The sequence below is a fragment of the Nyctibius grandis genome, chromosome 22 (genome assembly GCF_013368605.1).
Source record: "Nyctibius grandis isolate bNycGra1 chromosome 22, bNycGra1.pri, whole genome shotgun sequence".
In the NCBI taxonomy this organism is placed as follows: domain Eukaryota; kingdom Metazoa; phylum Chordata; class Aves; order Nyctibiiformes; family Nyctibiidae; genus Nyctibius; species Nyctibius grandis.
The window spans coordinates 3,167,263-3,183,454 of NC_090679.1; the positions used below are offsets into that span (position 1 = coordinate 3,167,263).

At 36.4% G+C, this 16,192-nt stretch overlaps 1 protein-coding gene across 3 annotated transcripts in view; it reads left to right on the forward strand.

Annotated features, from left to right (window-relative positions):
* The window catches only part of TENM2 (teneurin transmembrane protein 2), a 523,470-nt gene that overhangs the window by 216,925 nt on the left and 290,353 nt on the right, over positions 1-16,192 (forward strand). The gene's annotated exons all lie outside the window — the stretch shown is intronic.

Here is a 16,192-nt window from a genome sequence, read left to right on the forward strand (position 1 = left end):
GTTTTCCTTGAGCTGACGTTGCTTCATGGGACAGGGCTCATTACATGGAGAGGAAGAGAGCTAAGACATGTAAGATAGGCCAGATCTGGGTACAGACAGGCATAATTTGAGAACAGCATGGTACCTGTATCTAGCAGTATTTTCCCAAAGGCAGTTACATATGTTTAATCCCCTTGGTAAAAGCTTGCATGTGATACATGTTTCTGCAGCGATCCTTAAATCTGACTTTCTCATGAAGGATGTAGTGATAGCTCTGCTTGTCTTTAGTCTTGGTTTGAATTTTTTTGATCTGAGTTTCACATTCAGACAGTCACACTTGGTGTGACACTGAAGTTTTGTGTCTTAGGGGCTGTGCAAAACAATCAGGGGGCTTTGTTAGGTTTTTTGTTTGTAGGGAATCACCTCATTGATAGACAATTTTTTTTTTTTTGAAGTACCACTACTCCCCCTGCCCCACACCTTTTGTTTCCCTGAGAGCAAAACTCCTTTGGGAGGCGGCAGATGTTTGGAAAAAAGCTTGCAATGTACTTTTTAGCAAAAGAAAATATTAACAAGCTGTGGTAATATACATCCAAAGACATCTTGAGGAATTTTAGTACAAAGATAATGATTCAGTGACATCTTCCTCTTGATGTTTGTCAAATTCAAAAAATGGTTTTCAGTCATTGGGTGCGTACACTTATACTAACTACAGTATCAGTACGTGCCCTTACTAATTTAGCAGGGGACATTTTTTATAGTTTTTTGTCCTCAACACTGCATTTTTTGCCTTGTACTTGACTGGCTAATGAGGTGACAGACATATTTTGATATTTCATTCTTTTCTTCCATTGCAACTGTGACCTAGTACATACATGAGAAGTACTTTTCCATTTGGGCTTTTCATTTAAGCACTTAAGTAAATACTTTGCTGAATTAGGGCCCTAACTAGGAATAATATTCTGCTTACTTAATATTTAAATGAGACATAAACCAAGGTTTTCTTGTCACCCCCAATTTGATTTTCTGATACACTTCTTTCCATAATTACTTGATTGTTGGTAAAAACTCATGAATGGCATTATGCTTTGAATCTCAAACAGTGTCTGAGCAAATATGGGACAGTTTCTTACATAAAATTCTGGAAAGTACTGAGCATCTGTGATTATTTCGTAGTTAATGCAACCCAAGAATTCTCAGTGTGTTTTCAAACTGGAGATGAGGACCATTTTTTTGTGTTTCCATTCTTCTTAGAAGAGTGGGAGTCAGAGCGTTTGGTAGAGCAATTAAATTTCCATAGTGCTGGTATATAATGCTAAAAAATGCCCATTGTGGCATATGTATGGTTGGTAATGAGCATGTAATTAATAAAGAACAGAAATGATGTTGTATATATCTACGCATTTCTGAAGCATTCATGATTATTGATGTTGCAGAAGAGATTTTGGCACAGGTAGAATTAATGAGTTATGCTGTTTAGGCCATACTAAATCTCAAAGAATAATACTTGAGTGCATTGCATTTTCCAGGATCACAGAAGGGTTTTGCCCCACAAATTGCATCCATCTGGACAATGTCTTTTCTCATTCGAAGCTTTGAGGCTTTTCATCAAATATTGTTTCTCTTTGTTTTAGTTCTTTTCCCTGACAACCTGATACCCTTCCCAATTCAAACAACTTTGATTTATATGTTGCTTTTAATGTTTGGTATTGTTTGTTCAGGGCTCTAGAAATAAAGAAGAACATGAGGATGTGTTAATGACTGTATAGCAACTCAAAAATATTTGACGGTAGTATTAATTCTCACCTCTGGCTTGACAGTAGCATGCAGTTTCTTGGCCCAGTTGTTATTTTCTTAAATGCATGCTACTGTCAAACCAGAGGTGAGAGGCCTGTGCTTCTTGTTAAATAACGAAGATAAAAGGATTAGTTCCTTGTGCAGTGTGTGCAAGCCTACCCGAGCATTGAGTGCAATAGAAGACTTAAGAGGGAGGGAGAAAGGAGTGAGTCAAATAATTAAAAATGATGTTGCAGTGCAGTAACAGTGGTTGTCCAGGCAGCCTTTTTTGTACCATTTCCTGTCTTTTGGTTCACTTTGCAGCCATTGTAGTGTGATTTAAGCATCTTTGCTGTTAGTTTCAACATGATGATCATGAGTAAACTGTGAACATACAAATCTGGATGTTGTAGTGGAGTCCATAGTCTCTGAATTTATGTATAATCCTGTCAATAACAAAAGGAGATTTGAATGAATATAGTTAATAAACTCTTTATATATATCATACGTTGTTACAGCAAGCATACCACTATCTCAAAGATGTATGGTCATCTGTGATGTGCAAGTAAGTTCATAAAGTAATTTTGGGATTTTATCAATTGAACTCTAATTAAGATAGGGATTATGCCCTTTCTGGAGGAAGAAAATGGATTGCATTTTTATCCTGTGCGTATGACATTTAGATACAAAACACAACTGGTAGTACGGGGATTTGATTTAGGAGGGTGATCTCTCTGTGGCATGACATTTAAGATCATCAGTGAGAATGGTAGACTGATGTCCAGTAGTACTCAGATATAAATAACTCCTTTTACTTTCTTGAAAATTGTATTTAAATACTGTGTATGGATACTGCAGGTAGTGTTTATAATAATTCTGTTTAAATCACAGTAGTGAGGAATTTAGTTCACTTTGCTGCTTTCAATGTAGGTTTGCCTTACTGAGGATTATATGAGTTTGCATTTCTAGGAAGTTTTTTGGGTTTCCATTTTAATGGAAATTCTTTCAAAAATACATGAGCAAAACCTGGTTTTATCATGGGACTATAGCAATGATTTCTTTAAGTAGCCAAGTCCAGGTTGTACAACTGCTCTTCATGCTACATACTGTTTTGTTAAGAAATAATCAACCAGAGAATATAAACCGCATAGCCAACAGTGTGTGATAAAATAAAATAATGAGAATGTAGGAAACTGAGGGGGCAATAAAACTCTCTTGCTTATTGGGTCCTAGAAGAAAACAAGCTGACAGTTCTGCCAAGTGCCTCTTCTAGGAGCAGACTTAACACTTGTTACAGAATTTGTCTGGAAAACACCGGTATTTGAACTAAAGAATTTGCAAATTTGCTTGAGAAACAAAACAGATTGTGTGTTGAAAGACTGAGCTGCTAGCAAAATACTCGATCATGTCAGATTTATACAAACCGATCTCCTGTGTATTGCACCATGTCCTAGAAAACTGGAAGCCATGAAAACAAGAGCTTATATTTTAAGGAGTTCTATGACAGCTTATAAAAAATAGCTTTTCCACTTTTTATATGAAGGTTTTACCTTAAAGAAACTGATGAAATAGGTGGTAATTTTTAACACAAGCAGTGATAAAATAAACACCATCTGCTAGTGTTGACTTATTCCGTAGTATTCTCATGCTGGGTGATTTTATTTCACTTTTTTTTCAGAAGGAGTTAATGACAGATCTCCTATGCAGTGGAGGTGCATTTTGGGTGGTTAAATGTGGACATAGTTTAGGGAAAACAATGATGAAACTTTTTCAGCAAACTGAAGGAAATATTAGACTACGAAAAAGAACTTAGAAAATATATAGCTGTGTTGATGCCCTTTATTTATTTTTTTATTTTGACCCAATTTATTATTGGATGAAAAATGTTAACCATATATTTATTCTTTCAAAAATACGTGGTTACCATGGAAAACTTCTCATTTAGTCTGTCTTTTACCAAAGCAAAAATCTTTCCACAATGACGTTCTTAATCGTCTAAGCAAGCCAAGTTTTCTATCACGTCCATGAATCTGGGGCTGTGAAGACAGAGCAGGTTCAGATGTCATTTGGGATCAGTGTTATTTTTGTTTACATGGGAGAAAGTATTTAAGGGAGCATAATGTACAGTGCCATCATTGCAACTGCAGAACAAAATAATGAGGTTTATCTCAAGAAACGGTTGAATACCGTAAGAAATTCTACGTATATAGAATCATAGAATGGTTTGGGTTGGAAGGGACCTTAAAGATCATCTAGTTCCAACCCCCCTGCCACAGGCAGGGACACCTTCCTCTACACCAGGTTGCTCCAAGCCCCATCCAACCTGGCCTTAAACACTGCCAGGGAGGGGGCAGCCACAGCTTCTCTGGGCAACCTGGGCCAGTGTCTCACCACCCTCACAGTAAAGAATTTCTTCCTAATATCTAATATGCAGAGTTGTTTACTTCCATAGAGCATGTCTTTATCCTGTAAAGCTCTGTGAAGCTCTCTTTCCTCCCAAGCAAGGTTGTAAAACCAAGATATAATCCTCTGGTGTCCCTGGGTTATTCAGACAAAGACGTAATTCATGGCGTTTTGTGTTGTGGCATATTTTCTTCTCTTTGTTAGAGCTCGGTGGCCTGTGGTCCCGAAGAGCAGTCCCTTCCCAAATTACCCCGGTATGTCCTACCTTTTCCTTCCCAGTCAGCAATGAGAAGTCTTCATTGTGGGAATTCCTGTTTAGCACTTCACTGCAGAGGCATTAACATAATGATCCACTATACAAAGTCCAAACAATTAGGCTGTTAAACCTGTGTTTACTGTGCCAAATCATATGTCCCTATGCTGTTATCAGTATAAGTAGATTTTAATAGATCCAAAAAACTAAATGTCTGGATCTCCATATGGATGGGTGGATATTTAATTTTAAGATTTTGAGATAGAAATTAAAGTCGTGGATTGGAAACTGTAGGAAGAAACCTTTGGCTACTTTAATCTCTGGTAGGTGAAAAAAGAAGATGGACTCCACAGTGACATGTATTCAGACTCTTTGTCTAAAACTTTAAAAATCTCAAGTAAAAACAAATGCAGTGTCTTCCCTTCCTGCCAACAAGGTCCATTTAATAGGATGAAATCCTGGTCCTGCTTTTATGGTTTCACAAAGAATTTTGACAAGTTATGCCAGTAAAACTGTATACAGTATAAACCAAAAATTATGTCTGGGAAAAAAAAATATAAAATAATTTTAAAGGAATTGTAATTTATTTTTTTTGTTGGGAGTCCTGATACATATAGTGAGTATAAATGAAGCTTTGCATTACCTCCTTACGAACACTGGCTAAGGAAATATTGACAGAAATACGTTTAAGGGTAAACATCTGTACTTGTAGTTACTTTAATACTTTTATTCAAACTTCATTCAGTTTGTTATTTTAGTAATGAATGTGTAGAAAAGCAGTGCCTGTGAAGTAATATACGATTAATGTTAATTGTTCCAATAAAAGAAAAAAAGAGCAATCTTAGTGCATTTTTGTCTGTGAAGACTGCACGGTAATTAAAAATCGGAATGAGAATTCACGTGAGTTGCACTAAATACGTATATTAGATGGTGAGCATTTGAAGTCATCCCATGTTCCTTAGCAGTGATAAACAGATTTACATGAGTTACATACTTACATTACAAACCTTTTGACTTGACCCAATCTGTGTAAACATTGCATTTACAAATTATCCAACCTCTCTGAAAGACAGCCTTATGTATGCGTATTATCATTTATGTTAATCTGAAACATTTCTCAAGCTGCTGTGCATGAAGTTAGGGTGAAGAATCCCTTCCTTATTCATACCCATATGTATGCTGTGAAACTTGAGCAAGGAGGGAGACAAGAAAAACTGATTTTAAAAAAATAAATTATATACATTTTTTTTTAATACTAGTGCCATAATTCCTTAGTTTAGGTTTACTTATATTCACTGCTAGCGTAAAAGTGGAGGGAGCCTGACCAGTGCTTTCTTTGTGAATTTCCGTAGCTTGCTTTTATAAGCACTTTCTTTTGTTTGGATTAGGAACTGGAAATATAATGTGCTTTATTCCACACTGGATCTGCATCTGGGGTGAAATTTTTAGTCTATTAATGTCATAATAGTAAGTAAACCAAAATTGGTTACATTATTTTTTTTTAATATGGAGAAGCAATGAGGAAATGATGACTGTAAATTATTTTAAACTATGTTACTTGTGAACTCCTTCCCCATATTCAAGATTTTTACAATCATGATGCATAACTATATTCAGGAGTTATCAGTGGAAGGCCAAGCATTTTGATAGAAAAGTGGGTAGTGGGTGGGATTGTTGTGTCTGAAGAATTAGATCTGCTTGGGATAATAAGTAGAGGTGAAAAGCTGAGATTATACAGCACACTTATTGATAACCATTTCCTTACTGGGACAAGTGAGTTCAGTATTTTCAACCAACTTCACAGTATTTCTCCTGCCAGTAAGACTTACAGACGTACCTGGTCATACATTTTCATGCTGCTTCAGAACTTATTTCCTTAAACAGGATTGTTGGGAGTTAGTGTTTGATCCCAATATAATTGTTTAGATTTTGAGTGATGGTTCAGTAGAGTGAATGTGCTTGACACAGGTTTTTCTGTAGTGTATATGCTCAAAAACTGGCCAGACTTGATTGTACTTGGTTCATTTTTTTTATTTAGAATGAACACTTCGGGGTAGGAAAACACTGTGCCTCAAATCCCATGTGGCTTGAACTACCTGGTCCTGATTAATGAAAATGTCGAATGTGGTGTTAATGCCAGGAGGCCCCAAAAGGCCTTACTGAAACTTACTGACATGATCTTTTTTTTAAATAAAGCATGATTTTTATTTGGTTAAATAGTATGTGGAAGTAGGAAATTGAGTGTATTTTGGAAAACTAAATTATCTGCAACTAGGAAAAAAAAAATCAGGTGGCCTCTATAGATACCAGAAATCTTCCTGTTACCTATGTAGCTTGCAGAATCTTCAGCCTTCTTTGAGCACTGTAATATATTCATTGTTAGGGCAAAACCGTGCTGCTGCCCTTCCTCCTCTTTCCACTCAAAGGATACATGACAGTTCTGAGGATTAGTTGTATATGTTGCCCCTGAGTTTTCATTCTGAAATCTGAGTTTGTGTGTCCTGTGATATCATCCTCATTTTGGGGAACTTATATTGGTGCTTCTCTTCAATGGCAAAAACAGCTTGTGCAGCCTCCCTGACACTTATTACACCGTACAAACTGAACAGCCATGTGTTCTAATTTACCAAGTGCCTGTTTCAGTCACTAGAATTGACAGAGTAATAAAAGGCATCTCTTCTTTTAGCCACTGTCGGGCCTCATTCTCTTTATAGAAAGCCTTGTCAAAAGTAACAGAACTGCATTTGCAGTCAAACTTCTCGTTGCTTCTACCCTTAGCAGTAAGGTTTGGATCCTTCATTCATAGATCTGCCCCAGAACTAGCTTCACTGTAGGTTGGTTTCTGAACTTTATGTCTGATTAAAAGTTACTTTTGTAAAAAATTGCGAGCTCCATATCTTAAAGGCAATATCCAATACACCTGCATTTTTGTAGCTTAAATTTAGGGTTTGCATCAACATCTTGAATACAGGAAGAAATTAAGACTAAAATAGGAAATTAAGACCAGAACTGTCATGACTATGCAATACCATTACACGTAATAAAGGCTAAAGGATTCAAATTCTGTGAACAGAGGCAGAATTGAAATACGGAAAGTATGTTTCAGCTAGATTTAGGTGAATCTAAGGAAGGTAGATAGGATTGACATGTACTGTAGGGATTTCTTCATTTTCGAAGTCATGTCTGTGGTACGCATTATTGACATTCCTTTTAAGGTGGCTCAGAGTTGTCCCAATCTGCAGTGTCAGGAGGTGATGTCATTGCAGGCACGTGTAGTTGTCGGAGTGGTTAATACTGCTAGTTAAGTAATAAAGTAGTAGTGATACGAAAAGTATTGTAAATGTTAATTATTAGCAAAAAAATAAATGGTATTTGCTTTCCTTTGCTGTGCTTTTTCAGACATGTCCTTCTAAATCTGTGGTGGTAGTAGAAATCAAATTGTCTCAAAGTTAAATGTGAAGTAATGGGAAAGGACAGAAATATCTCTGTGAGTACACAAATACACTAAATACACGTGGAGATTCATACAGACAAAATATGAAAGCAATAAAATCTAAGCAGTTGAGCTGCTTTGTATCAGTTAAGAAATGTTCTCTAAAAACAGGTGCTGCTGTTAACCTTCAGTGATTTTAAGTGAAATCATTCCTGAGCAGGAGCACATGGGTGGTAGCTGGTTTGATTGGGGATATTTTAACTTTGCACTTTAGTTATGAAGTTCCACAGTTCCCTGGGACTTTGCAGTGGGTTAGCTCTCCAGAGTGAGAAGTTGGGGTGGGAAGAAGTATTTGGATTGGTAAAGCATTAGAATAGTTCTGTGATCGGTTTGTTGGAGTAGTTTGTTGGGGTACAGACATTACTGTAGCTTCAAACCTTCCTGATATGATCATTTCTCCATGATATAGCTTTATTGTAACAATATAAAAGGACTGAATTTGAGGTATTGAGGCCTCTAAGTAAATTTTAAACTATTTTCTTAGAAAATTTAGAGAATTTATGTTAACAAGATGGAGGTGGCATAATTATAGAATGCTTCTACCTCTCTTTTCCTTGTCAAATGAATACAGAAGAATATATTTTTAAAATTTCTATGCTGAATATGTGTACGTAGCTGAATTCTGTAGTCTGCTCTTAATTAATTTAAATGCAGTTCTAAGTTTGATTCCTTGACCAGGCCATGCTTCTGAGTGTTATTTTACGTGACAATCGAATTAGTGTATAGAAATTCCCTTTCATTCACCTTCATTGTTCTCACTATAGAAATATCTACTGAAATATTCATACTTTTTTCTAACCTCAACCTGAGGTAGGAATTCCAGGTGAGATTTCCTGGAATTCCTGTTAAATACCAGTTTTTCCAGAAGAATTGGATGGTATTAGGTACTCAGACATTTTCAAGATCGCTTTGAAGTGTTGTCTCTCGCCCTTCACTTTCTCTTACATCGTGGATCTTGAGAAGTTGTAATTTCTGAAATGTGCCTTTTCCTCTCTCACCCTGGAGTGTGTTGCAAAGGTTTGACTTCTCATTTGCAATGAGTTAGTCAGCTAACATTAGTGTTAGTTGTAGTGGTAGAATTTCATTAAAAAATACTTACTGAACTTTAAGATTATAACCTTTGGCTAGACAGACGACTGGAATGTAGAATGTGTTCAACCTCTGTGCTGTGTTTTTAATAACATGTTTTTAATGTGTTTCCACTAAAACTGCCAAAAATAAACTAAATAAAAATAGAAATTGTTTATTCCAAGCCCCATTGACATGAGGAGTTATTAAGCCTCCCTGTTGAGGAGGCATGTAAGCATGGGGTTCTATGGAAAGTTACTATTTATACATATTGTATAGGTTTAAAAGATACATTATGGGGTTTTTCCCTACATGTAAGTTCTTTGTGGTTAGCTGTTTCCTGGAGTTACAAGGGCTTCTATGAAACTGTCATCATTAAGGTGCTGTTTCTTTCCAAAGTGCCCTACCCAATGCACCAGGGATCCCCTGAGAGAGTGACACAGGGCAGATCGCTGTGCTGCTTCTCTTGACATAGTGACCTACTCTCCTTTTATTTTTCCCATATCTGCCATAAATTTATACTGCCCGAGTTTAAGTCTCTTCGCATAAGCATAAGCAGGCTAGAAATCTGTTTAAGCCTGACTCCCAACGTAAGATGAATAGTGGAGCATGTGTGAACTACGGATGTGTGTTCAAAACTGTTTATTCCTACAAGCGCCCTTTCTGGTGTTACTGTCACCTGATATTTGCAACGATATACTTTTATCAGTCACAGGTATTTTTGTCTTTTCAGTTACATCAATACATTTTTGAAAATTAAGACAGAGTAGAACCAATGTTTTCATAAACCCCTAGATCTAGCATTTGGGTTTGTGGTTTTTTTTTTTGTTTGAGCAGTGCACAAAGCCATTTCATATATAGAGAGGAGGAAGTCCTTTTAATTTCACTGTTTGATTCTTTGGAGCTCAACTGAGGCAAACCTAGAATATGATCCATTTCAGAAAATTAAAAAAAATTACATTTACCTGATCTCTTTAAACATATGTGATTTCTAAAATTAATCTGGAAATCCTAGAACTTATTGAAATATCTACTTAGCTTTCTTCAAGTGTTTACATACAGGTGTTCGCAGAAGATTTTAATTAGCTATTGAGATTGCCTTTAAAAAAAAAAAAGAAAACCCAACCAAAAAAACCACAAATATATTTTCTACAAGGTTCCTACTATATAAAACTACAAAATTTTGAACACTTCAGGTAGCTGCATATGTGTCTTTTAAACTTAAAACAGCAAAATATGAGAGAAGGTGAGTCTGGATAACTTTTCCTACCCAACTTTAACTTTGCATACTTTCGCTGTGGTTTCCCATTTGCTTGCTTAGTTAGACCTCCTAATTGAATATCTTTAATTAATAGATGGAAAAAATTCTGTATGGGCAAATTACAGGAGAGTGTGTGTGTGTGTGTATTTGTAGTGCATCAAGAAGGTGATGTGCATAGCTGTGGTTTTGTGTAATATATGTTATTACATAGACAGAAATATATCCTTGCATTATATTTATACCTAAATTCGGAAATACAGTGGAATAATATGTGCATCTCTGAGTCCCTGAACTCTGTGGCACAGTTCTTGTCGACTTCACGGGGCCAGCCCTTCAGGGAGTGTACGTAGGAGGTGGGAGATGACTGTGGAGCAGGATTTCATAGCTGCCTGCAGGACAGTGGCTCAGAGGTACCCGTCTGAGAAGGTTCCAGGCACAGTCAGGATGCCTCTAACAAATGACACACAGTTTCTTATTGTGTAGTAGACAAAATGGTTTCTTTAAACCTTTCTGTTCTTAGGCCACTGAAATTTACAGCCATTATTAAGCACAAGGAGGATATCCAATGAATGTTTTGTGCAGTTGATAGATTATGGGTCATGTAATGATAGGAGACAAAGCTTATTGAAATGCAGAATTCATTGGTGAATAATAATTTGTATTTAATAAAATGAATCTTTTCAGACTAACATCTCACTCCCTTCATTTTCTGAAGTGTCGTGTATAGAAGGTCTTTTTATCTTGCTTGCTGTAATGTACAGGACTTAAATAGCCTTATGTCCTGTTCTTAATATCCATCTATCATCTGTTGCACTGTGGTGCAACTCTTTCTGAGCCTTCTTTACATTCACAGGAAAGTCAGATTGTACAGTGTAACATAAGGGTTTTTTATTTATTTTTTTAAACACTAGTCTGATTGGTCTTCAGATGTACTGTGTGAACCTGTGGCTAGAACAACTCTCCTTTCCTTCCATGCTTAGAGTGGAAAATGCAGGTACTACTCTTGAAGTGGTGTTATTTAATAAGAGAGTGACAGATGCCTGCTTATTTTACTTGGAGGAGAACATGTAATATAATTTCAGTTTTGTTTTGTAGATACATATGCAATGAGTTCTATTCTTCTGTTACTTCTGACAGAAAACATACAGAATTTAAGCCTCCGAATTACCAGAATGATATTAACTTTTGAACTTAAATCTCTGTCAGCTTATTCTCTTTAGTCTAAAGTGACAGTATGTCTTTCCTCTCTGTCTCATATGTTGCAACTATTACTGTCTGGCGTGATAAGGTAATTAAGTTACATTTCACTTGGAGCAATATTGGCTAAAAATAAAAAACAATTTGATTTCATAATTCACATCTTGGTACGGTCCAGTTGTCAAAAGTCAGGGTTGATTTTTTCCTATTTCACCTTGCATTTTCAGATTCCCCTGTGTCGTCTTATAGCTGGGTGCTCTCTTAGCCAAGCTCAGGTGTCCTTTCTGCTCCTCTCCAGGCAGTGCGGCTCACAAGCAAACGCACACTAGTGTCAGCAAACACATGACTGTGGTACACTGCAGGGTTAGTTCTTAATTATTGATTGAAGCAATGTTTGAACCTATCAGCTTAAAGGTAAATAACTTCTTAAGCATGTTACATCAGAAGGTGTGGTTAAAGAGATAGTAAAATTATATTGGTTTTAAACTGTTGTTTCTTTATAACTTAGAGATAGAAAACCAAAGGTTTTCTTCTATGATGAAAAAAGGTTACATGTCCAGAAAAAAATGGGGGAAAAAAAATACGCTGAAGAGTGTTACACTGTAGCAGTAGGATAGGTAGACACACATTACATGTATATATACATCTTCTATATAGTAACAGTTATTGATGGAGGGTTTGGCTACTGAGAACCTGGCGAAGCAATGACACAAGCCGAGTATGCTGCCTAAAGAGGGCAGAGTGGTTGAGAAAGATAGTTTACAAGATCTGAACACTCCTGATGTGTTCTTCGATGAATATTATAAAAATGTAGTTTTCAGGTAAATTGCACTGTTCAACAGGTACTTTGTTGGGGGTTGGAGGAGGATAAAATCTGTGGTAAGCTCATGTCTACTAGAACGCCTGTCGTGGGCACTTTTATGTTAGTTGAAAACCTTTATCAGCTTAGTATCCAAAAGATTGTACGCACCTTGACGTGAAAAATAAATTCCGTTAATGGAAAAGTTGTGAATTTACATCTTTAAATAATCAAGAAGTGCATGTACTTTATGAATTGTTTATGCATACCTCACAAAATCCCCTTCACAGCGTGTTGTCATTGCTAAGTATGGTTCATACTGTGTAAAAGTTTCACAAGTAGTAGCGTAAGCAGGTGTTTATTAGTCCAAAATGCACGTGCAAGTGAAGACAAAGGACTATAAATCTTGACTGCAGCACAAGTTGTTCTTTCCTGAGTGACCATGCGAAGAGGCATAGTGTGTAATTGATCTATGCTAAAACATGCACAAGGTGCAGATGAGTAAAATGAGTACTAAACATACTCTAGCAGCTATTTCAATGTAATTTCTTTTTCAATAAGCTGAAGAATTTGCTCAAAAGGAGTCCAGCATACACTTTGTATTGGATTCTAATCAGCCAGTTAAGGGACTCAATAATTAGTACACTAAAGGTGAAAATTAATCAAAAGCTGACAGAACTGTGTTGAAAGCAGAGGGTATACATTGATTGAAACGGTACTTATGGGGCTTTTTGAGCTGGGAATATAATATACGTGGTTCTTTTAGTTCAGTGTGAAAGCAAAGCACATAAATCAGTAGGATTCTCCTGGATGCATTTAAGGACAGCATCTGCCCTTCCTGTATAATGCTGCCTAATACAGTTTTATCTGCACTGGTTTTCTGGTGTTCCAGAAACCTCTGAAGCATGTGATATTTGGTTGCCGTGAGTCTTAACTATTTGCCAGATCTTAAGTTATCCCAAAGTGTCTTGTTTCTGAAGCTTGGTCAGGATATGCTTTTCCTTGGCAGAATTTTATACGCTTATTTTATATATTTGTTTTTTAATTTACCATTTTATTTTCTCTTATAAGCCAGTTAAGCTTTGACAGCTAGAGACATCTCTGAAAGAATTTTAAGTGTATCTTTTTAAGGCATGGAAACTGTTTAATCAATGGTTAAGAGCTGAAAGGTACTTAATTAGAATACAAATATATCATATTTGTTTATATGGTAAATCCAGCACATGTCATATTTATTTGCTCAAAAGCAAGATTCTGAATTTAAGACCTGCATTTCTTGATGATAAGTGATTTATTCTGTATGTTTACATTTTGGGGTGGGTTATTTTGTTTTTCTGACTGGGTTATTTTGTTTGTTTCTTTTTTTTTTTCCACTGGAATCTTAGGCCTGGTCAGCATCATGGTAACCTCTAACAGCTTGATTGGTTTTTTGAGAGCTCCCAGTTGTTCTTAAGTGAGAGGCAGCATTAGCAATTCAGGTTTTTGTGTCATAGCAGGTACATACAGGAAAAGGTGTAGTGGTGATTTTGAACTTTCTCTTATGTTAGATGTAAGTTCTGTAACTTAGGCCTTGGATTAAAGTATTCTTTCACATGCAGCATGACTGTCACTTCTCTTATACATCTGAAATAAATGCTGCTGAAGTTTTAATAAAGGAGATTTTGTGTATATGTATAATGTGATACTAATTATATTTGAGTTTAGAGTTTTAATCTAAAACCTTTCTCTTAATTTCCACTCAGAATTACTTTATACTACTTCAGATTGTTGATTTGCTCCCAGCCCGAATTTCCGATGTAGCACTGAGATATTCATACACTCAGTTGTGTTGGTGACTTTGTGTACCATACTTTGAGCTTTCACGTATCCTAGGCAGTGTTCTGAATAATTTTTTTTCTAGGATGTTGCTCTTTAAAATATTCCTATGAGGTTGCATCAGTTGGCTTTTGACAGATTAATATGTTTTGTGTAAATGCAATCTTAATCACCTTTCTCCTAAATTTGTCTGTACTTAAACATCTGCAATGCTGGAGTTCTATGGCTTGGTAAGGTTGTTCAGTCCCACTTCTAATTTTCTTCTAGGTATATTTTAAATTCTACCTTGCAAGTAATAGCAGGAGGGAGTACTTCATGCAGCAGTGCATCTGCTGATCCATGTTGGTGTAAGTGGCACATATTTCAGTCAAGTGATATGACAAATTATTATCGTTTCATCATTTCTTTCTAAAGAAAAAAAAATCTGACCTCAAGGAAATGTCAGTTATTCTTGTGAATGTAGCCTGCTATTCATTACGTATCTTGAAAAAAAAGCGAGATTTGCATTTAGATCCAATGAAAAAAAATGAAGACAGAACATTATTTAACATACAGTTAACAGGAGTTGCTAAAAACATAAGAAGAAATGGAGAGGCAGGTCCTTATTGTTGAATCACAGTTTTTGAAGTTAATATATGAAAAAGACAACTATTTCTTTAATATATGCTCATTTTCATGATGTTCACATTTCCTTTATTTACTTTGGTTCCACCCCTGCCTCCCCCCAGCTATATCACACATAGATTGGGACGGTCAGGATTACTAGCAGATTTCTTGTTAATGAAGAGTGGTGACGCTTTGCTTTATTGTTCGTTGAAGGCTTTGTTCTGACGGAGATAAATGACATGTTTGGGGTTACCGGGAAAATGTGATTTCATCATTGAATGGGGGAGCTTTGAAACAGTCTTCCTGATTTACCAGTAAGTTATGAATGTGCCAGATCTGACAAAGGGAGACATTTATTCTGATGCCTGAAGCTCTGATGCTGGAGTCAAATGAACATTGTGTCTTGCTGTCATCTATTTCATATAGGTTTCAGTAAATAACAAATTTTTAAGTTCCAGAAACAATCTCCATTGTTCATATAAAAGCACATTGCATAATTTGTCTAAACATAGAAACATAGTGTACACAAAAAGGGTAGAAGACTGCTTGTTATTTAAGTCTGCATGTATGAGAGGATCTGATATGCTTGTGCCAACCAAATTTAGACCCCTTACATAGTCAGTAGCAAAGGTAGGGGCTCTAGGCCCTTCCCTTACTCTTTCTGCTCCTATTTGAGGCACTAAAAATAGGTATCTGAAGTTATAAAGTGTGGGTGTTCCTACCAGGAATGAAAATGAGTGAGAAGTTAACCTTATCTATTTTTGAGATTGGCTCTTGAGGTTGGTGGGTTGGACTGGATGACCTCCAGAGGTCACTTTTAACCTTAACTGTTCTACGAGTCTGTATTACTATCTCTATATCTCTGTGGCATAGAAAGAAGATAATTAATTTGTGTGAGCCCTGAAATTTGTTTCCTGAAATCATAATAATCTTGACCTAAGTGTAGGCACTGATGCTATTGAGACTTTTGACATAATTTTTGGAACTTCCCATCCATTCAGAACCCAGATCGTTGCTTGGTCCTCTGTATCACTGCGGGTTATTCCAGCAGCATGAATAGCAAAGGGGTGGAGACCCACCGTTCTGAAATAATGGCACCTGTATCCCCATTTCTGGTATTTCCCAGAATTGATCTTAAAAAATATCATCAAAAATCTTATCTAATCACAATGTTCTCTGTTGCACATGAAGCAACAGCACTTCAACTTCCGCAATGGTTAAACATTAAATTGTGTGAGAGTGCCAGATGAGGAACATGTGCTTTCTCCTAGACTCGCGGACTTTAAAGGCAGGCCTGCTATGGAGCCCTATTGTTATTTGTAACAAAAGGTTCATTGCCTCGTAACATGATGTTGGTTCCATACATAAATAAGAATTAAAATACTAGAAATTACCCTGTAAATAACATTTAAATCCTCCTGTACCTCCCATGTTGTAGTTGCGACAATTGGCTGATGTTTTTCTGCATGGCATATAGTTAGTGAATCTACACGGTGGGAGGGAAGGTCAGCGGTAACAATTGCTTTACAAACCTGGCTGACA